Source organism: Alligator sinensis, unplaced genomic scaffold (assembly GCF_000455745.1).
Source record: "Alligator sinensis unplaced genomic scaffold, ASM45574v1 scaffold309_2, whole genome shotgun sequence".
Lineage (NCBI taxonomy): Eukaryota > Metazoa > Chordata > Crocodylia > Alligatoridae > Alligator > Alligator sinensis.
The window spans coordinates 621,055-644,072 of NW_005842231.1; the positions used below are offsets into that span (position 1 = coordinate 621,055).

The 23,018-nt window shown below is 43.7% G+C and overlaps 1 protein-coding gene across 1 annotated transcript in view; it reads left to right on the top strand.

Moving 5' to 3' along the window:
* The window catches only part of ZEB1 (zinc finger E-box binding homeobox 1), a 63,531-nt gene that overhangs the window by 10,834 nt on the left and 29,679 nt on the right, over window positions 1-23,018 (top strand). The window contains exons 2-3 of the mRNA XM_025208481.1: window positions 13,640-13,702; window positions 16,797-16,958. The gene's annotated coding sequence lies outside the window, so the exon portion shown is untranslated. The remainder of the gene's footprint in view (window positions 1-13,639; window positions 13,703-16,796; window positions 16,959-23,018) is intronic.

Below are 23,018 nucleotides of genomic sequence, written 5' to 3' on the forward strand. Positions count from 1 at the left end.
AATACTTTTGATGATCTGAGCCTTAGTAATTTTTAAGTTAAAAATAAGCATGATGACTAATCTCAGTCAAATTAAGCTTCTCGTCATTCTCCACCTCCCAACTTCCTCACCGCAAAGGGAAGAACTTAGGTGTGGCTTGAGTCTTTAAAAAAATATAAGTAAAACTGATAAAACAGATGATAAGCTGTATATTGCTATTCAGGAAATCCAGATTGAAGAAGTGAGTTTTGTGTTTTGAGAGAAGGTGTTATAGTTTGTTAATTTTAGTTCCTTCAGGAGTATATTGTAGAGTCTTTTGAGCTAGTCCCCAAGAATTGCCTGAGATGTAATTGCATGTAGTTGTAAGCTTCATTCCAGAGGCATGCAATTCCATCGTTTTCTAAGGTGCATACCTATTAAAGGTGGTCCAAGTACTAAAAGAGAACATCCTGTTACCAAGTCAGGACTGTATCTGTAGCCCTACAAATGAAAACTGAGACTTTAAACTTGAACAGATATTTTATAGACAGATAATGGGACTAGAGAAGTACATAGATTGTGTGCTTTCAGTAGCCTGTGTTGCTAAGTATGCTGGACCATTTTGCAGTAGTTATAGCCTTTCAGGCTTAGAAAGTGTGGTATAATTCAGGGCAAATTATCACAAACAAAGACAGGCCATAGCCAGAGATGATAGTTCTGTGATTCTGCCACCTGTCTTTGTTACATGCAAGTCCAGAATGAGAAAGGTGCTTATAAAGAGTATTAATGTACACACTGGGTGCATCTTCACATGCAGTTAATTGAAGAAGTGAGTTTTGTTTTGCACTTCCACACACATGTCTACAAGTGTACCCCCATCAGAAGCAAATTGCGCCTGACAAGAGCAGTCCAGTCCAGGGCTGCTCCTGCCCTGCTCTGCCCTCCTGCAGCAGCCAAGAGGAGCTCCAGACTCCGCAGATGTCAGCCCTGGAGGCTGAAGGAGCACAGGGGCCAGTTCCAATCTCCGCCAGGTGGGAAGAGCTGTGCCGACTGCAGGGGTAGCTGTCTTCCCTGCCACGTAGAGATCAGAACTAGTCGTGGTCTCCATGTGGCGAAGACAGCCATGCCAGCTGCAGGGGCAATTGTCTTTCCAGCCATGTGGGGATTGAGACAGCTCCTCCTACAGCTGGCCCAGCTCTCCCAGCCATATTGGAACCTGTCTGCCCACCACATGGGGATTGGGTTGGGTCTCACATGGAGATCAGCTGCCTGGGCTAACCAGGAGCAAATTGCTCCTGCTCAGCATCTACACATGCTCTACAGTGCATTAGCTAATGCACCATTTATCTAGTGCCTATATATGCTGGTACTAGCAAACAACACATTAGATTAATTTAAGGCACATTAAATCCCGTTCACGTGTAGATGGTGATGCTTAACTGCACATTAGATTAGTCTAATGCTTAATAAAGTGTCTTGTGTAGTTGTGCCCACTGTGTTAATTATCTGTATAATGTATACACTACCACTGGAAGCAGCACTGTAGCAGACAGCTTTTTGAAGAGCTGACCAGTAGCAAAGACTTGGTGGAGGATGTGAAGGTTATGGGCAAGTTTGGAAAAGCAATCATGATATGATAGAATTCCAGATCCTGAGACAAGGAAGGCATGAGGTCAGCAAAACTAGGTTGCTAGATTTCAAAATGGTGGATTTCAGCTGACTCAAGGAGTTGATAGGTATGGTGCCATGGGAAGACATATTGAAGATTAAAGGCACCCAGGAGTGCTTGAAACTTGTAAAGGGCACAATATTGGGAGCCCAGCAAGAAACTGAATAATGACATGAGACCAATATAGCTGCACAAGGAGCTTCTAGGATGCCTCAAACGCTAAAGGAAAGCATACAGGTATTGTAAAAATGGGCAGGTCACCAGGAAGCAAGCCATAAAATAGCAAGAACCTGCAGGGACAAAATCAGGAAGGAAAAGATAAAGATATTGATATTGACTGCACCTGATTAAGGAAGTTAAAAGCAACAAATATAAATATGCTGGCCAGCAGAGAAAAACCAAGGAAACTGTGGGTCCACTGTTAAATAGCCAGGAGAAACTCCTAACAGAAGATGCAAAGAAGGCAAAGCTACTCAACAGCTACTTTGCCTCTGTCTCCACAAAAGAGTTAAGCTGCAATGAGACAGGTAGTAACCATTTTTTGGATATAGAAAGGGACAAGTGGATGGATAAAATGACATAAGGGACTGTGAGAGAGCTTTTGATGGGTCTGAATGAATTCAAGTCACCAGGTTCTGATTAATTTTTGAACTATTGAATGTACTGGCAGAATCCATTTGGAGGTGAAAGCTTCTGGAGGACAACAGGCTGATTACAAGCAACTAGCATAGATTTACTAAGAACACATTGTGTCAAACAAACAATCTTCTTCTTTGACAAAGTAACTACATGGGTAGATGAAGGGAATGCTGTGAATATAGTGTATCTCGACTTCAGCAAGGCCTTTGACAGGGTTCCACATGACCTTCTCATAAACAAATTGGAAAAATGTGGGATGGACAAAACTACTATAAGGTGGATACACACATGGCTCAGTAGCTGCAAGCAAACGGTAAAGGGATGTTAGAATGGCAGGAAGTTTTGAGTGGAGTCCCACAGGGCTCTTTCTGGGCCCAGTGCCATTCAACCTGTGTATTAATGACTTGGATGCTGGAATAGAGAGCGTCTTGAGCAAATTTGTAGATGACAGAATTGGGAAGGAGTGCAAACGCACTGGAAGACAGGATCACAATTTGGAAGGATCTTGGCAGTTTGGAAAGTTGGGTTGGACTGACAAATACACGTCACACCTCAGGAAGAATATTAAAAAGCACACATACAAAATGGGTGACACCTGGCTGAATGGCAGCACTAAGGAGGATATGAGAGTCTTGGCAGACCACAAACTCAACATGAGTCTACAGTGCAATACAGCCACACAAAAAGGCTAAAACAGTTTTGGGGTGCATCAATTGTGGGCAGCTAAAACAGTTTTGGGCAGCATTAGGAGCAAGACACAGGAAGTCATTGATCCTCTTTCCTCAGCATTGGTTAGGCCTCATCTGGAGTATTGTGTATAGTTTTGGGCTCCAGTTTTTTAAAAGGACATGGAGAAGTTAGAGAGGGTCCAGAGGCAGACAGCATGAATAATAAAGGGCTTGGAAGACAAGAAATATGAGGTGAGGTTAAAGGAAATAAACACCTTTTCCACAAATTGAACATGCCTAAGAGGGTACATGATAGCAAGTATCTGGAGGGCTGCCATAAAGCTAAGGGAAAATGTCTTTTCTCTCTAGCTCCAGGGAGCAGGATGAGGACCAATGGCTTGAAACTGCAGCAAAATACGTTTAGGTTAGATAACAGGAAAAACTTCGTCACTGTTAGAACAGTCATCTTCTTCTTGTGTCCTGTCTGAGATTGTTGATGACGGGTATCTAGCAGAATTCACAGATTCGTTACTTTAAATATGGTGATTTAAATTACTGTAGGCATTCAGCTACATGGATATTTCTACCTCTTCAGCAGATTTAATGGTCATAATGGAGAGATCTCACTAGCTCTTTTTTATAGGGAAAACACCACTGTTTTATGTATTACAGGTTAATTTTTAGTACCCCATAATGTCTTTCAGGGTTATACAGCATATGATTTCAGCCTTCAGGAAGATTCTGAGCAGCAGACCAGGTCTTAGGTATCAAAAAGCCAAAGGCTGAAGCACTTAACCATCATCACTGATGGATTATATCAGGCTTCATTCCATTAACATAAGACTTTCCAAGCAGTGGTCAAAATTAGAACTGGATTAAAGCATTACAATCTCCCTTCAAATACATATCTTGTTTCTGGATATATTTACAGGCATACAGTCAAATGTGTTGGGTCTGTACATTTATCAGATTTTAGCTATGATCTCTGCTATTAGGGTAGGTAGAAATAGCAGGCTTTCTCCTTCTTTGACCTCTTAGCTGGGAATGAAGGGTATGTCTGGATCATAGCCGAGGTGTGTCTGGGGACCACTCCTAAAGCATCTCCCACAATCACTCTCAAGTATGTCAGAGATTGGGGACTGCCCACATCAGGTACCTTGAAGCTGAGTGCTCGGGTTTGGCAGGAGCAGCTGTGTGAAGCACGCTTGGAGTATTCTTTCCTAGACACATCAGGGAAGTAGTGCAGATGTACACAGAAAGTAGTCATAGAATTCCTCAGTGTATAGCTAAAGCTGATATTGGCTCTTCAATATTTTAAAAAGTATACTGTCCTTGTTTCTTATTATCCTTTCTAAATTATGGATTCTAACAATTGCTATTGTTAGGTATATGTAGATATCTTCTGGAAGTGATATAAGACCTTTTTATTTGAATAGGCTTTTAGCAGATGGGGTTAAATTTTGAACTATTGTTTGGGGAGTGTGTTCTGTTACAGTCTGTTCTATTTTAATGTTTTATCTGCTTTTAAAGTATATTTTGTTTTTATTGTAAGCTGCCCTGAGCCTTTTTTTGTGGAGAATGTCGTATAAATCAAATAAATAAATAAATATTTTTAATGTGGTTATGGCACTACACTTTACTTAAATTCTATATATAAAGGGCTTAGTTAATCTGTCTGTGTGTCTGTCCATAACACTTTTGGGGGGGGCATGGCTCCTGGCAGGGCGTGGCTCCAGCCAGTGTTGCATCAAGAATGCCCATCAAAAATGATGGCGCGGGGCTGGACGTGGTGGGGAGGGTGCCACAGGACCGGACGCGAGTGGGGAGCGTGGTGGCAGCAACCACTGCGTACAAGCTTCCCCTTCCCCTCCCCCCCCCCCCCTGCCGCCCCCATGGATGGTGGGTGGCAACTCTCTGTCCCGCCCCTCCCCCCACCCCCTCCCATCATTCTTGACAGGCAATTCGCTAGTACGTGTATAAGAGTTTAAGGCTTGCCATTCCAAATCAGATGAGTAGTTCATCTACACTAGCATCCTGTATCTGATAGGTGTAAATACTCAGTGTCTTGTAGGAATACGCTAGAGTCCCAAGAATGGAATGTGGAATAATCTATGTAATCCCTCAGGTGGTTTATGCTCTGGAGTCATGGACAATCTAGGATTTTGAAAAAAGGGTTGCAGGTGATATGGCGCATCAGCACAACACATTTTTATCCTATTAAAAGAAACTAGAATCTATATTAATATGCTAGGGATGTATTATTCAGTTTGAACCAAGTGAAAACAAATATAACTGAATCTGATGGGGGCTGACTGCCAGGTCCAGGGTGGGGTAGGCACCTGGTGCCTGGGTGAGACTACAGCCATTACCCCACAGCCTGTCCATAAACAGAACTGCTCCCTCTACCCCTACACATGAGTCCCATAGACACTCCACTATGTCTCCTAAGTGGGCCTCACTTCCTTCTATGCATTGCTAACCTGTCTAGACATGAGTCTCTTCAGTAAGTTGAAACTCAAAAAGGAATCCTACAAAAAGTCGAAATTTGGTCATAGAACCAGGGAAGCATAAAAGAGTGTCACACAGGTATGTCAGGAAGAAATTAGGAAGGCCAAAGCACTATTTGATATGCAGCTGGCAAGGGACATAAAAGGCAATAAAAATGGATTCTACAAGTATGTCAAAAGTAAAATAAAGACCCAGGAAGCTATAGTTTCTTTACAGAATGCAGAAGATAATCTAGCTACCGATGATGCAGAGAAGGCTAAAGTATTTAATGCCTTTTTTAAATTTCAGTCTTTACAAATAGGAGCAGCTACCAGATGACAAGCACAACTGGCAACAAAGTAGTAGCAATGCGTAGAGGGCACGGGGTGCATGTGCACCCCCTGAGAGTGCCAGTACACCCCCCCCCACCTGCTGCACCTGCCGCTTAGGTGATGGGCAGGCGGGAGCACCAGTGCCCCCCTGCAAGCACTCCCAGAAGCAGCTACAGTGATCAGAGCGATTGGCCATTGTGGGATCGCCCATGGGGGGACTCCCCTCATCCCCCAGTTGGTGGGACTGGTCACCGGGGGGGGGAGATGTGCCCCACTTGACTAAGGCAGCAGCAGTCGCCCATGCAACAAAGACAGGGGAGGAATCAAACAGCCTAGACCAGTGATGCCCAAGCTTTTGTCTCTGCAGAACAGATGAGTGGCAAAGGGCTCATTGCATGGCCTGAGAGGGCCCTGCAATGCCTTGGCTGCTCCCCCACTCCAAGATCCAACCCTGGAGTCTGGTACCACCCGCTCCCATCCTATCAGGAACCCTAGTAGGCAGCCTGGGCTGGGCTGGGCCAGCACCCTTTTGGGAACACATGTAAAAATGCCCATGTTGCCTGTCTTTAGGACTGGGAATGAGGAGGATAAGGGGAATGACAGAACAGTGAACCTAACCTTGATACCTGAAAAGATTATGGAACAAGTCTTCCAGGAGTCTGTTGTGAAGCAGCTAGAGGAGAACACAATAATCAGGAACAGCCAGTACAAATTCACCAAGAAAGTGAATGATAAGGAAATCAGGCTTTATGGAAGAGCAGTGGATATGTGATATACCTTGATTTTAGCAAGGCTTTTGGCATGGTGTCTCATGGCATTTTCATTAACAAACTAAAGAAATAAAGACTAAAGATGGAGACATAACTGGCTGGATCATCATGCTCAATAAGTAGTCATAAATGGCTCAATGTTCAGTTGAGAGGAGTTATCAAGTGGGGTTTTTCAGATATCCATCCTAGGTCTGTTATTGTTCAATATTTTTATTAATGATGTGGCCCACAGGATTGAGTGTACATTTAACAGATCTACAGATGACATCAAGTTGGATGGAGCTACATATACTTTGGAGGGTAGAGGTATCCAGAATGACCTGGATAAACAGGAGATATGGTCCATAATCAACCAAGTGAAATTCAGCAATGACAGGTGCTAAATTCAGCTGTTTGTGACACTCAGGAGTCCCTTTCCTTCATCCCTCCAGGACCCCTCCCAAAGAGTTCTCTTCATGCTTCACAGCCCCTGACCATAGGGCTCTAGCTGTCTTCCCTGCCCCCCACCACTGCTGCCCCCTCCACCCATGGCCATATGGCCTCCATTGCCCTCCATTCTCAATGTACAGAAACAAACAATTAAGGTTGCAAGAGAATTACTCCAGTTCCCACTCACCCACCTCAGCAGTACCCCTCCCCAGAAAGCGCAACCCCTCTGGATCCACCCTTGCCTGTTTTATGCTGCCCTTGTGCCACTGGTTCAGTTTCCTACAACTTCTGTCATCTGCTGCAATGAATAAGCCAGGGAAGGGCCACTGCAGTAACTTACCTTTTTGCCCCTCCTTTGCCACCTTGCAACTAACTCCCTCCTGCTTTTGACTGCTGCACCATTGTACCTCCCAGCCTACTTTTAGCCCTGTCCTCCCCACCCTGTCTCTGATTTGTTGTGGGTTTTAATCCCCTAAGAAAAAGGCTACACAGTACAGGTTCTCAGGTAGCAACTCACTTTTACTGAAGAAACATTAATGGGAATAGATCTCAGACAGAGTAATTTTAGAAGAAAAGCAAGCTTTATTAGAAGAAGTTTAAAAGTTGTTAACACCTATGGAATGAAGAGATTAGCAGAAATCGAATAGATCAAGGCCGTCCAGCTTCCAGACAGACAGGAAATACAGATCCTAGAGCTAGATACATATGGCAGATAGGCACCCCCTGGCTTCTGCCCACTGCATTGGCTCCCCATCAGCCCAGATCCCCCCGCCCCCTTTCCAGTTGTCCAGTGCATCCACCCCTCAGCTTTTTTTATTAGCATCCTGTATAATACTTAAACAACCTCCTATCTGCTGCAAAACTGGACAAGTGGAAGACTCAAGTAGTCTATAGTGGGATATCAAGACTATTGGAACAAAATGATAATGTCTAAAAGTTGTCTTTAACTGATAAATATTGGGTAGTTTACATGATTTGGTAAAACGGGCTGTGGGAGCGGCATCTGGCACAGCAGTAGTTGCTGCAGCCTTCCCCCCCCCAAGTCCCACCTTCCTTTCCTACATGGGGATGGGCAGACCATGTCAAAAGCGCAGTAGCTGGGGACTTCTTTTAAGTCCTCAAATCAAGTAAAAATCTCTTCCCCCCCTCCTCCCTTGGATCTCAGCCTGCAACTGCCACTGACCTTGGATGACCCAGGGGCATGGGAAACTCCAGGGACTCAGCTGGGGACACCAGCAGAGACGGATAGGTTTTAGGGCTGTGTGAAATTTTGCCAGCAGTTTCGTTTTGATGCTGTTTTGACTTATTTTGAGCTTGAAACAGCAAAATCGAAATGAAACAGAGAGCTTCAAAACAGCCTTGAAACAAAACAAGGCAAGTCAAAACGTTTCAAAATTTTCTAAACGGTTTGAGTTTCGAAGCTCAAGCTGGGCTTGCCTGGAGGGAAACAGAAACTAAAGTAAGGAGGCGGGGAGAGGCAGGGGGGAAGGCCTACTCTTATTGACTGTGTGGGTAGCCAGTGACTATCATCCTTTCCTGAGGTCCCTTCCAATCCTATTGCTCTGGGGGAGGGAGGGAAAAACTGCATAAAAGGCAGCATTGTTTGAACTGCCCTGCTTTCTGCCTTGGTGTCAGTTGAGTGAGGACACACCTTAAAACACACACAGTGTCACCCACCCATGTCACAAGTTTTGCCTGTCAGTAGCTAGAGGTGCAGGGCCCCAGAACCCAGACTCCCCCTGCACCTATCTCCTTGACAGCTGGAACGCTTTGTGGCAACAGCAGGGCTTAGCAGGCCTGCAGTTTTCACCCCCCTGTGCCCCAAGACAGACACCATCCCACAAGCATCCATGTCATGAGTTTTGCCTGTCAGCTAGGGGGGCAGGGCCCCAGAACCCAGACTCCCCCTGCACCTATCTCCTTGAAACATGGCAGGCTTCTTTGGCTCAGCAGGGGCTAGCAGTCTTGCAGTTTTCACCCTGGTGCGCCTTAACACACACACAGTATCACCCATGTCACGAGGTTTGCCTGTCACCAGCTTGAGGTGCAGGTTCCCTGAAACCCCTGCACCTATCTCCTTGAAACATGGCAGGCTTCTTTGGCTCAGCAGGGGCTAGCAAGCCTGCAGTTTTGACCCCGCTGTGGCTTAACACATACATGTGACATGAGTTTTTTGCTTTCAAGACTATGAGGCGCAGTTTCCCTGAAACCCCGGCATCTATCTCCCTGAAACTTGGCAGGCTTCATGCCCTCAGAAGGGGCTACAAGTCCTGCAAGTTTCATCCAAATCACGCCAGAAATGACAAAGTTAGAGGCTGTTTGAAGTTTCTCCATTATAGCCTATGGGCGAAACATCGAAACAGTGTTGAAACAGCAAAACTGTTTTGATGAAACGAAATGGAACAGCAATTTCGAATCAAAACAAAATTAGAAATTAAATGCTGTTCCATCAAAATGCAAGTCGAAACAGTGCCGTTTCGCACAGCCCAGGTTTCCCCTCCCTGCCCAGTCCTCCCAAGTGTTCCTCATCAGGATGGGAGCAGGCTCAAGGAGAGAGAACACACCCAATGCCACTGCTACTGCCCCTGGCTGAGCTCAGCTCCTGGTGCAGCCCTTCTGGAGTGGGGCAGAAATGGCTCTGGAGCTTCCCTTGCCCCTGAGTCAGACAAGGACATCAGGGACAGAGGCAGTGGCAAAAAGGGGAAGGGGGAGAATGGGAAGACAGGGGACCTGCCACAAAACATGGAGGGGAACGGAATGAATTCTTACCTGCTTCAGAGTCTTAATGTCCCCAGCCACTCTTCCTGTAGGTCTGAAAAGGAGGGTGCAACCATGCCACTGCACCCCATCTGGATCTGGTCCTGGTAGTATAAAGTGAGTTGATTGCCATAGTCAAATTCATACAAGATAAGTTTTCATCCTCATATCACCTGGTTTTCTGTCTTGTCAGTCTCAGAACTGAGGCATCTTCAGAAGCCTCCAGGTTCGATGTCAGTGTTGTTATACCTGATTTGTAATTAATATAAATTATTTTGCTTTCATGCATAAACCTACTATTGTAGCTTTTTACCAGCAAAAGTTTAGTTAAAGAGAGCGGGCTCGAGAGCAGGCTGTTGACTAATCTGGAGTCAGTCTTTCAAGGGGAAAAACTGGTATTTAAATACTTAAAAAGCGATGGCCACCATCAAAATATATTTGGGGAAAGCATGGGAGTGATGATGACATTACCTTGTAGCCTATTAGGTTATAGTTCTGGAGCAGGGCAAAATTCACGGAACAGTTTCTCTACTTGTAGTAGCAAGTCTAGTCTCAGTCTTAAAACTGATTTAAAGTTGTCAGATACAGAAATGATGCTATATCATGATGTTTAAATTAGTGCTCTTTGCAGGGATGATATATAAAACCTTCAGGCAATAACCTCCCAAGTGAAATCATCTTTTGAGGGTATACATCCAACAAGCCAGATATACTCCATAATGTCAGCACTAGTGGCTTTGTATAAGTGATGGCATAGTAATTACACTTATTTCAGTTGTGTAACATGAGGTTGATAGTTTCATAGTTGGTAGGGTCGGAAGGGACCTGAACAGATCATCAAGTCCAACCCCTGCCACGGCAGGAAAAAGTACTGGGGTCAAACGACCCCAGCAAGGTGTTCGTCTTACCTCCTCCTAAAGACCCCCAGGGTAGGAGCCAGCACCACTTCACTTGGAAGTTGGTTCCAGATCCTAGCTGCCCTGACTCTGAAGTAGCACCTCCTGATGTCTAGTCTGAATCTACCCTCTGCCAGCTTGTGACCATTATTTCTAGTCACTCCTGGTAGTGCTCGGGGGAACAGGGACTCCCCCAATGCCTGCTGTTCCCCCCTGACTAGTTTGTAACAGGCCACTAGATCCCCCCTCAGCCTTCTCTTGTGGAGGCGGAACAGGTTCAGGTCCCGTAGCCTCTCCTCATAGGGCCTGCCCTGCTGGCCCCTGATCATGCAGGTGGCCCTCCTCTGGACCCTCTCAATGCTATCCACATCCCTCCTGAATTACGGCACCCAGAACTGGACGCAGTACTCCAGCTGCAGCCTGACCAGTGCCGCATAGAGGGGGAGGATCACCTCTTTGGATCTGCTCGAGATGCATCTGTGGATGCATGGCAAGGTGTGGTTGGCCTTCCTGACTGTGTCCCCACATTGTTGGCCCATGTTCATTTTGGCATCAATAATGATTCCAAGATCCTTTTCTGCCACTGCACTGACAAGAAGGGAGTTCCCCAGCCTGTAGGTCTGCTGCTGATTCTACCTCCCCAGGTGCAACACCTTTTTACCCCTATGTCCAAGTCGCTGATGAAGATGTTGAACAGTGCAGGTCCGAGGACCAAGCCCTGGGGGACCCCACTGCCCACATCCCTCCAGGTTGAAAATGACCTATCCACCACCACTCTGGGTGCAGCCCTCCAGCCAGTGAGCGACCCACAGTCCCCTAGTTTTTTTAATGAGCATGGGGTGAGAGACAGTGTCGAAAGCCTTCCTGAAGTCCAGAAAGACTACACCCGTTGCTACCCCTGCGTCTAAGGATTTTGTGACCTAGTCATAGAAGGCCACCAGGTTTGTCTGACAGGACCTGCCTCTAATGAACCCATGTTGGTTGCCCATAAGCATCATCTCCCCTGCTGGTCCCTTGCAGCTATGCTCCTGGATAATTTTCTCAAAGAGCTTCCCCAGGACTGAGGTAAGACTAATGGGCCTATAGTTTCCTGGGTCCTCATTCCTCTCTTTTTTGAAAATGGGGACCACATTGGCCCTTTTCCAGCTGTCTGGCACCTCACCGGAGCACAACGAGTGCTTGTAAAGCTGCGCCAGGGGTCCCGCAATGACCTTTGCTAATTCCCTCAGCACTCTGGGGTGGAGATCGTCAGGACCAGCTGATTTGAACATGTCCAGTCCCAGCAGGAGGTCCCTGACTAGGTCCTCACTGACCCTGGGCCTGGCTGTGCCTCTCCTGAGTGTCAGAAAGAAATAATTAGATACAAAAAGTCTGTAAGATCATGGATAGTATTAAGCAACTACCTCATGTATATCAGTACTTCAAGATGGAACATCTTTGTTTCAGTGCACATAACTCTATAGTCTGGAGACTTGGGTTAGGGTTCTGGGGTAGACTGTACCTTTTATGATAGAAAAGATGACTTCATGAACTTACTGGGTAGCTCGTCCCAGTTTCATCTCCGCCTTGGCCTTCCTGACCACCCCCCTGCAGCCCTGAGCAACCGAGGTATAGTCCGCCCTGGTGATGTCCCCTCCCTTCCATTGGGTGTACGCCTTCCTTTTAGCTAGGAGATGTTCCGGTATGCTTTTGGTGAGCCATGGCGGCTTTTCTGCCCTCTTGTCCCTTTTGATCCTTGTTGGGATTACCTCCCTTTGGGCTTGGAGGATTGTCTCCTTAAGGAACGACCACTCTTCTTGGACACCCGACTCCCTTCCCCTCTGGGACCTCAGTGCCTCCCTGACTATTCTTCTTACCTCATTGAAATCCACCCTCCTGAAGTCCAGGGCTGTTGCCTTGCTGCAGGCTTTTGCCACCTTGCGCTGGATGTCGGCTCGTGAGCGGTCAGACCTGGCTGACTGCTCTTCCCGGCAGATGTCTGGAAATTTCAGGTCGCCCATGATGACCACGTCTTTTGAGCTAACTACCTTCATGAGCTGACTTAAGAATTCCCAGTCTAGCACTTCCCCTTGGTTGAGTGGTCTGTAGTAGACCCCCACCATTAAGTCCCTTTCCCCTCGACTTCCTTGTATTCTAACCCAGAGCACTTCAGTGTGCCCTTCATCTGACCTTGTGCTACTAGATGAGGATGTGTATTCCTCCTTGATGTACAGCGCCACACCCCAAACTTTCCTCCCTGTCCTGTCCCCCCTGAACAGCCTGTAGCCCTTGATATTCACCGCCCAGTCGTGCGTTGGGTCCCACCGCATTTCTGTGAGCCCCACTATGTCTGGGTTGGTCAGCTAGCAGGAGGGTAAGTTCCTCCTGCTTGTTTCCCATACTACGAGCGTTTGTGTAGAGGCATGCTTCAGTTCAGTGCCAGTTCAATAGGCAAACTTAGGAGGAACTCTGATAAAGAGTTTTATTAGATCTCTAGTGATCTATAGGCAGGCTACAGGTAATTGCACAATATTATATCATATGTCTATTGTAAATAGTTTCTAAATAATTATTAATGATCTTCTGGTGCTGCTAATTAGAAAAAATAGAGTAAGTGTGTTTATCTTCCAGTACTTTAGCTTCTAAAGAATTGGACACTAAGAGTCCTACCTGAATTTATTCTAAGTAGCACACTTTGTACTTGCCTGAAAGAGACTTACTATACAAAACCACCATATTTGGATATGCTGCAGCAATCCTTTCCCTATTTTTCCTGTCTGGACATAATTACTTTGGTGTAGGCTGTTTGCCTTCTTTTAAAATTACAGTTTCTTTTCCATGTAAAATTTCTGTGATCAGAGAGGTTCTGTGCCAGCTGAAATCATGAGGAATCCATATGATTGCAAGTATATGCAACTGAACTATATTTTTCCCAAACACTAGAAGATTGAAAATAAATGTGTTTAAGAAACAAAGGGAACTTTTATAATAAAAAAGAAAGAAAGGTGGTGCTTTGAAATGTTAATTCTTCCTTTTGTGCAATATTATATTTCAGCTGGAAAAGAAACAAAGGAAATCCTGGGGCCTGAAGCTCAAACAGATGAAGTTGGATGTACAGGTACTCATTTTATTAAATTCTATTACTCGTCCCTTACTCATAAAATGTCAGGATGAGACAGGTCTATATACCTCTGAAATCTTTGAATCTTCTCTTTTTAAACTGCCTTATTACTGTCCCAGACTGAAAGCCTTAAATTGCAAACAGTTTTCTGGCTGAAGAAGAATAGACTCAGGCTTCTTTTAGATCTCCTCAGTCTCAAGGTATTGCTGACAAATGACACAAAGCAGTCCCTTCCCACAAGGGACTGACTGCAGTGCCTCTGCAGCAGCTTATCTACAGATGGCTTTAGGAACAAGAGATCAAAATAAGGAATCTATTGCTAGTCTTGTGTGTGGTAGTAGATAATATCACTATGGGTTAGTAGACAGAGCCTAAACACATCAAGAATGTATCATTAAAATGAACATGAGGTTAATACCTCATTAAAAGCTCCTCTGTTTATAGTCATACTACACAGCAGATAAAATAAAATGTATATTGTCCACTGCAGTACTAGATTATAATATATAGAGCTCCTTTTATTAGAAATAGTCTTATACATTGCTAAAATATATGCCTAGTACTTAGACAATACAGTGATCTATCCTATAAAAACTGTAGGTGGATTATTCAGAAATATATGTTCACATATTTCTAACTAAAAATTCAGTAACCCAAAGAGGAGAAAAAACTGCATTATACATTACCTACACTATATACAGTGAATACTGCCCCATGTCATAAGTAGTACCTAGCAGTTGGATTGTGTAGAGCTGTATAACCAGTATGAGACTTCACACTGTGAGACAAATGGTAGACCTTTACATCCATATTAAAAATATACTTCGCTTTAATAACTGAGGAAGAGGTTTATTATAGTAATTTAGGATGCTTGCAGTCAAAGCTTTCATAGAATGCATTTTATGGCAATAAGTGTAAACTGTATGAATAATGTATTTAAGCAAATACTTGCTAGCAAATATTTGTCATGCTACAGATTATGTAAAATATTTTACTGTGTATTGGTTAATATTGAAATGCAGTTTTAATGAAAAACAAATGAAGTTTGTCATTGATTTTGTGAAGTTTAAAACTAGAAGATTTAGTAAGGTATTAATTCATAGAGCTAAAACAAGCTGCTCGACACCCATATCCAAAACTTGAAGATCAAGCTACTCAAATTCTTAGGCTTACTGCGTTTCAGCCAGCAAACTTGCTATTCAGTAAAAACCCAAATGTGTCCTTTGAGCTTACAGTAATGAACAAGCCTTAAATAGTATTAAAAATGATGTCTTAAAGGCAACAAATAGAGCCTTGTCGGCACAGGAGCCAAGGGAGCTGCAAAAATGTAAGGTACCTTTCAAGACAGGAATGCTGGTCATGATTAAGATTTCATTATCCAGGTTCTTAGAAGAGCTATGCGGAACAAGTGAGCCTAAAGTGAGGAAAACTAGGACTTAAAAAATAGTGTCCTAAATTATTTGTGTAAACTGAAGATGGAAAAACAATCCAGAAGGGAAGGCATAAAGAGAACACACAAGTCATCATTGAGGCTTGATAATCTTGCTATTCTTGGTAATCTTGCTGATTCTTAATAAAGATTATCAAATGTTTCCTTTCTTTTTCTTTCCATTCTTTTTGTAAAGCAAGTCCAAGTGATACCTGAGCCAGCTGAATGACTTGAGTATTCCTTTCAATAGATAGGTTTGAGCTATTTCCTTTAAGTGTGTTTACTTAGAAATCCAGGTTGTAGCCATATTGGTCTAGAGGAAAAGGCAATCAGGACTCATTTCAGAGATGATATATGCATAGATTTCATGGACATTAGGGCTGGAAGGGACCTCATAAGATCATTGAGTCCAGCCCCCTGCCCCAGGGGCAGGAAGTCAGCTGGGATCATAGGATCCCTGCAAGATAAACATCCAATTTTCTCTTGAAGGCGTTCAGAGTAGGTGCTTGAACCACCTCCAATGGCAGGCTATTCCAGACGTTGGGGGCTCTGACTAGCCTGCCAATTTTATTATCTAATATTTTATTAGACCAACTAGATTTTTGCAAACAAATTATTTAATTGCAAGCTTTCAGGCACAAACATCCTTCATCAGGCATCAGAGAAAAGATTGTAAAAGTTCTCTTGGGTAGAAATGAAGGTTCATACTTCATAGGAGAATTGAAGGTGTGGTAAAATCTCCTGTTTGGAAAAGTTCATTTTATATGCAGATAAGGCTCAGAGAAAAGTTGGAATACTCTGTTTGCCTCAAAGTTGTTTGGTAGTAAGCAGGACGTATTCATATTTCCTTCTGGTTATGGTGTTTCATGTTTCTCAGAGAAGTAAATAGACAGAACACTCTTCTGGACAGGCATTTCTTATCTGGTTAGGTGTCTCTGAGCTCTGTTGTAAGGCTCTGTGATAATACAAATTACCTTGAACAAAGGTAGGAGCAGTATCTCAGGTTTCAGGTGGTCAAAGTTGCTTCCTCCTTGTAAAATTATGAAGATTTAATTTCAAAATTTGCCACACTCCCTTCCTCCCCCCTCCCACATACCTGGATAGGCATCTGGCTGGTGTCATCTGACCCCAGCCCTCTTTCCTGCCTAGGCAGAGGGTCAGACTCGATAATCTGTTGAGGTCCCTTCTGACCCAAGCGTCTATGACTCTATGAATACCTCCATGCAGCTGGGTTGGGTCCAAGCCACATACCCTCCCCCTGTGCAGCTAGATCGGGACCAGGCTGCCTGCTCACCCACCCCACTCTACACAGCTGGATCAGGGCCTGTCACTCCCACTCCTAATGCCAGATCAGTCCCACCAACTGGATCCAGCCTGTGGACAGACCAGGCATCACACATCTAGCTCACAGGGCAACAAGGTTGAGCGCCCCTGGTTTAAATGGACACACTTTCATTTGTTTGTAAAATAGGTATAAAAACCTTCTTACTCACAGGGCTTAACCTAAGTTTTAATGCATTAATATTTGGGAAGTGCTTTGAAATCTGTGAATAGAACAGATCTCAAATCATTTGGGTAATATAGTTATTTGTCATATATTTATTAATTTTAAATATTTTCATGTAGTGTTTTGTAATGGACTCTCACCATTTTGTACTTTAGTAAAAGAAGATGAATGTGATTCTGATGCAGAAAATGAGCAAAACCATGACCCAAATGTTGAAGAATTCCTTCAACAGGAAGATACAGCTGTTATTTACCCTGAAGCACCTGAAGAGGACCAGAGACAAGGCACACCAGAAGCTAGCGGTCAGGATGAAAATGGTAATTATTTTACTGATCTGGGTTTTTAATAAATGAGTTAGATGGAAGTTCTCTTGTATTTTAGACAAATGAGGAAGCATATATGTATTGAAGATTGTGTATCTGTTGAAATCAATGGAGGTTCAAACTACTGATCATTTTGAGATGAGGATATAATAATGCAAAAATGATAATTTGTTCTTGAGTAACTGTCCACAAACACATTATCACTAGCAAGTATTAAAAACACACTATCACCCAGATATTTTTTTGCCTTAGTAGTAAAGAGTATGCTAGCACCTCTCATCCTCATGCTCTGCTGTAGAGGGGAAAAGAGATGTGCAGGGTTTTAGCTCCTCAGTTCCTTTCAGTTGCCTGGATAGGGATAGAGCAATTCCCTTGAGCTCCAACCAGCCTTCAGGCCTCAGAAAACACTGCAAAGATTTTTGGGGTTTGCAGGGTGAAGGGAGGTTCTGCTAAGAATATTTAAGAGCCTGTTTTCCCTTCAGAGGGAGCCTGCAATTCTTGGCCTTTGGCTTGTTGCCTGTTGGCATTTCCCACCCCTCCCTTCCCCACTTAGAACAATGCCATGAAGTAATACCACTTTGTGGCTACAACTCCAGAACTTGGCTGGCCTTTGTTGTTTCCATGTCCCTCAGTTTAACCTCAGAGTCCTTTTCGTGAAAGTAGGGTTGCATCTTATTTTTCCTCAGAAGGCCTGACTCAGACCTGTTTCATCTCTAAAGTCATATCCATGCCTATCTTGTGATGGCCAGATTCCAGTATTAGATGATTACACAAAGTGCCTATTTCTTAAGTTGAGATCTATGTTCCTGATTGCTATTCACTCTGTTAGTCATTTAAGTCAAGAACAAGGAAGGGCAGAGAGAATAACTTTCAGGGAGCACATTCAGGATACCTTCAAGTTAAAAAAAAAGTGAAGCTCTATATTAATGTCCTAGGGTGTTTATACACATGCTCCAAGACGTGGGGAAGGGGTGCTTTAATTAGAGCGACTCTTGGAGCCGCTTTCAGCGCCCAGAGTGTCCCATGTGTCAGCATCCCTGTGCTGAAAAATGGCAGCAGGGGCACTTTAACTGAAGCTTGTCAAATGAGCTTTAGTTAAAGCACCCCCACCACCATTTTTCAGTGCGGGGACACTGATGCACCTGATGCTGGAGTCTGCTGGAACACGGTAATTACCACACTCCAGCAGACTCGATTTCTAATGCACTGTAATTTCAACGTGTCGGAGCAGCCTTGATGCACATTTATAGGCGACCCTAGTACTCAGAGCAATACTGAAGCCTTGCACAGTCTTTTCCACATCATCCAGATATGATGGGCAACTCTTCCACAATGTTCTGTATCAGCAGACAGGAAAGTGCAAGATTTCTCAACCTATATAGAGGGGCAGTCAATTTATGACTAGACCACCAAACATACCTATTGGCAGTACACTTACCCAGTCTCCAAGACACAGCAACACACTCCCGGACAGAGTTTTCTCCTTACGTCATGAGTAGATCATCAAGGACTAAGTGCTCAGGGTCATATTTGCAGAAGGGGATGCCTCTGATCCTAGACCTCTTTCCAAAGAAGTCATCAGGAAATGCCCATCCTTTTGCTCTAGGAGAGGTCTCAGCCCAGGTTCCCTCTCAGACGCATTTATGATGGAGTGGTTGAGGAGCCTCCTATATGCATTTCTCTCCCACACCTGAAATTCCACAAGTTCGGAAACAGAAAAGTCAAGGACCTCACTCATATCTTTATTGTGAGGACAACATAAACTCAAGGACATTTCAAAGCACCTGCCTAACTGAAGAATCTAATTTTAGGCTTCTATTTTTAAAAACGTTGTCCTGTATGGCTATATAAAAGTTCACAATTAAGTTTTTGCAAATGTAATTACAAGCTCAAACAAAGGGGGTTATTAATACCTGACAATTTTGTTTTGAAGTGATAAAGTTATATTACTATGAGTAAAGGCCTTTTGTTAATCAGAGTATTATTTTAGTTCCTGCTGTTGCAAGCACGTGTGCTCATACTTATTTTTAAGCATAAAAAGCCCCATTGAAGTCAATGAGATGATTTATGTGAGTAAAGCCCATATTAAGTATTTACAGGATCAGAGCCTTATTTTTTAATATTTTGAGCTCTATCTAGCAGTTTTGTAAGATTCATATGAGTCACTGGCCAATAGTGGCATTGAAATGCAATTGAAATCATCAGGGGTGCAGGTTGTAGCGGTGTTGGTCTAAGGACATAGGCAGACAAGGTTCCTTGGGTGAATCTGATATCTTTTATTAGACCAACTCAGATAGTTGGAGAATAGTTATTAAGCAAGCTTTCGGGTTCAAAAACCCTTCGTCAGGCTCAGGAAGCTGCAGCAGTTGGGGTGTGCTCTTCCTGGATGGAATGAAAAGTAAAGAAGCCAGCGGCTGGGCTGGTATGCATACAAGACAGGTAGTCAGTGAAAATGTAGACTGAGGAGTCAATGGGTGAGAGACAGGTGGGGTGTGGGGGGAGAAGGGGGGTGAAAGTGGAGAGAGACCTGGGCAGTCAGATGTCAGGCAGGTTATAATGTGTCATAAATCCAATGTCTATATTTAGTCCATGATTTTTAGTATCCAGGAGGTTGATGAAGTGGGAGTTCATAGGCTCGTCTCTGGGAAGTGTTTTGTAAGTTTCCTTTGAGGATCAGGACTGAGAGATTGGAGAGAGAGTGGTTTTCTTGTGAGAAATGTGCCCCCACCGGTATTTGGGTATTTCTGTCTTTGATAGATTTCCGGTGTGCGTTCATTCTGGTGCGCAGTTGTTGTTTGGTGTCTCCTACGTATTTTCTATCAGGGCATTTGGTGCACTGGATGAGATATGTTACATTTCTGGAGGTGCAGCTGTAAGATCCAGGAATGCTGATGGCTCTGTTGTGGGGTGTAGTAAAGGGGGGGTGGGGGGGTGGAATCATCATAAATTTAAATCTAAAGTTATAATTGCAGCAACTTTCAAATTAATCTTACAAAGGCTCTACCTGAGTTAATTCAGTGGTTTTTAGTAAAATTATTTTAATCACTGTTTGAATCTGTTATTTACATTTTCCAGCCCAGTCAGATGGTAATGAGGTATTCTGGGAATCTTAATAGGGAACACTGATATTCTGTGTTAACATATAATGTGTGTACACACTTGCAAGTGCCCACACACATGCACACGAACAAGTATAGAATATACTACTGTACACACACAGAGTATATATGTGTGTGTTTGTGTGTGTGCCTGTATAGATATAAAAAAAATTGGGGGGAAAATGGACAGCAAGATAATGACACTAGTCAGTGTTACTAAACTAAAAAACCCTGTGAGACATTCTGAAAAGGATGTACTCAAACTTGGGTATCAAGTAGTACGTTGCATGATTAGGGCGCTCTCTACACATTACAGGTATTGTGCAGTTAACTGGTTAACTGTCCAATTACCTTAAGACTAGCTACCCGTGCAAAGTAGCTGTCACACAGTAAAAACTCCAACCAGTTATAAAGTTAGACCTTGAAAATATATAGTAACTTTATAGCTGGTTGCTGTCGAGTTTTAATTTGCACATATAGCCGGGTCTCCCCTGTGGCTGAGAATGCTGTCAGCTCTCAGGATTCAGTCACAGAGGTGCACCAAGCCCAGCATGAAACCCCCAGGTCTGGGGGATCACAGCAGCCACAGTCCCCAAGGCTCGGGGGTGTGTGAAACTCCTGACCTGGAGGATCACAGCTGCCATGATCCCCAAGGCTTGGGGATATGATCCCCCCAAGGCCTGGGGGTTTCACACACTCCCAGAGCTGATCATTGCTGCTGTGGTGCCCCAGGCCTAGGGGTTTCACGCACCCCTGAGCCTGGGAGATCACAGCTGCTGCAATCCCCAAGCCTGAGGGGTGCGTGGGTCACCCCTGCAGCTAAGAGCCCCTCAACAAGGGGAGCTCCTAGCCATGGGAGCTTGCTTCTTTCTGGTGAAAAGGAAGCTCCCCATGCAGCAGCAGTAAGGTGCAATGGGATCTAATGTGTGATCCCACAATCACTTTTACCTACAGGTGTATAGGGGGCCTAATTTTGAGGTTCTCAAAAGTGCTCAGTGTTGGTTTAACTCCTCCATTTCATCACTGACTCAAATGGGAGCAGAGTTTGGCCAAAAATGAAAGCTTTTGAAAATTCTTCTCTAAATTTTAACATGAATAAGTGCGATGTGTTATGAGATGCACTGAGTTATATTCACACTGGAATGATGGACCTTCTGTTGTTTAAAGTGAATTATAAAAATAAGAGGAAATAATAGATATTATAAAAACAAAATTACAGTATGTCTACATTTATGCAGCTGTGTTTAGCTTTAGACATCCACTTAAATCTAGCCTGATCAGAGACTGAAAAAATCCACAGAATAACACAAAACCAGTGGAGATTAACCTATTTCCATGAGCATTACTTTACTTACCCTGAAAATGTGAAGAGGAAGGAAGGACTTATTTGAAAAAGAAAAAGTGTAAATAATATAGTGAAAACTGAACTGATTCTCCTCTTTCCCTTGTCCCACTGTGCAAGAACAATAGAGCCATGTTTTAAAGATGAAGGGCAGTAAATTCTAAACAAACAAAAGGAAATGCTACTTTATGGAGCATATAATCAACATGTGATGTTAAGTGTCAGAGGAGGTCATCAAGATAAATAATTTAGAAGTACTTTCAAAGATAGCAGCTAATCTTACAAGTATTAATATTTGTGGTTATTTAAGTTAAAATAATGATCCATGGGAATTTACACCTTATGCTTCAGGGCATAGGATGATAATCTATGAAGCTCAGGAAGACATTCTGTCCCACTCCCCTATAATAGCTCTGCACAGTTGGATAACTGAATTATAGCAGAAATTGCCTTCCATTTTCTCTGAAGCATGAAGAGTTGGAACAGCCAGAGGCAAGGTTCCTTACTTTATAGACTAATAGTCTGATCCAAGATTGGCAAATCCCGCATTTTATTTATCTGAAAATAAATTGAGAGGTTTTTGAAACAATGTAATGTTTTTTATTCAAAAATATATAAGAAGATAACCAACCATGATGGTCACAATCTTACAAATGAATTACTGGGTATATAAAATAGATACGTACAGAAAAATTTACAGAGTTATTGAATATATATACTTATTTGCAAAACAGTAAACATGAGGTCTTCTCACATACAGTCCTGCCTAAAGAGACTAAAGGCCAGATCCAAATTGACCTTGTAGATGTTTCCAACTTAAGAATTGGAACATCTGAAAAATAGGCAGCTTGTCCCAGGAGAGCAATACAAATAGTAAGTTGTTTCGACTCCATATAGTTAATGGAGAGAGTTACAAGGCTTCACAGGGAAATCTCTAGACCAGGGGTGTCCAACCTTTTTGAATGTGGGGCTGGATCATGAACTTTTTATCACCTAGTGGGCCAGCGAACCATATTCAAAGACCTCACAGGAAGAGGTATCACCCCCCCCCCCCCACAGCGTTCGGTTCGCTTTCATCACCGCGGGCCTCAGAAAACAGCTTGGAGAGCCCATGGGCCGCATGTTGGACAAGCCTGCTCTAGACCATCCACTATAAAAATTTCTATGATAGCACAGAAGCCAAGAAAATGAATATCCATACTCCTGCTCATGCCACAAATGCCCAAAATTTGTGGCTGTGACACAGGTGGTATCCGTCTGTGCTATTTGGTGGTAGATGTGGCAGGGCAGTAGTGTTGCCTGCCACTTTGAGGCCAGGCTGAAGCTGCTGGCAGGTATAGGCCAAGCCTAATCGGGTGATCAGCTGACCCAGGGAGTTGGCAGATATAAGTCCAGGCCTTGAGAGAAGCTGGCAGTATGATCTGGAGCTTGCTGACAGAACACTACCTTAGCAGGAGGACTGCAACTCTAGAGCACCACCATAGAAAAGGGGTCCAGAGCCTACTGAGAGGCTGAAAGTGAGGGACCAGTAAGGGTCTAGGAATCCCAGATGGGGCCTTAAGTGAAAGAACACACCAAAGAAGATGCCATCTCTGAGGCATGGGGCATGGTGTA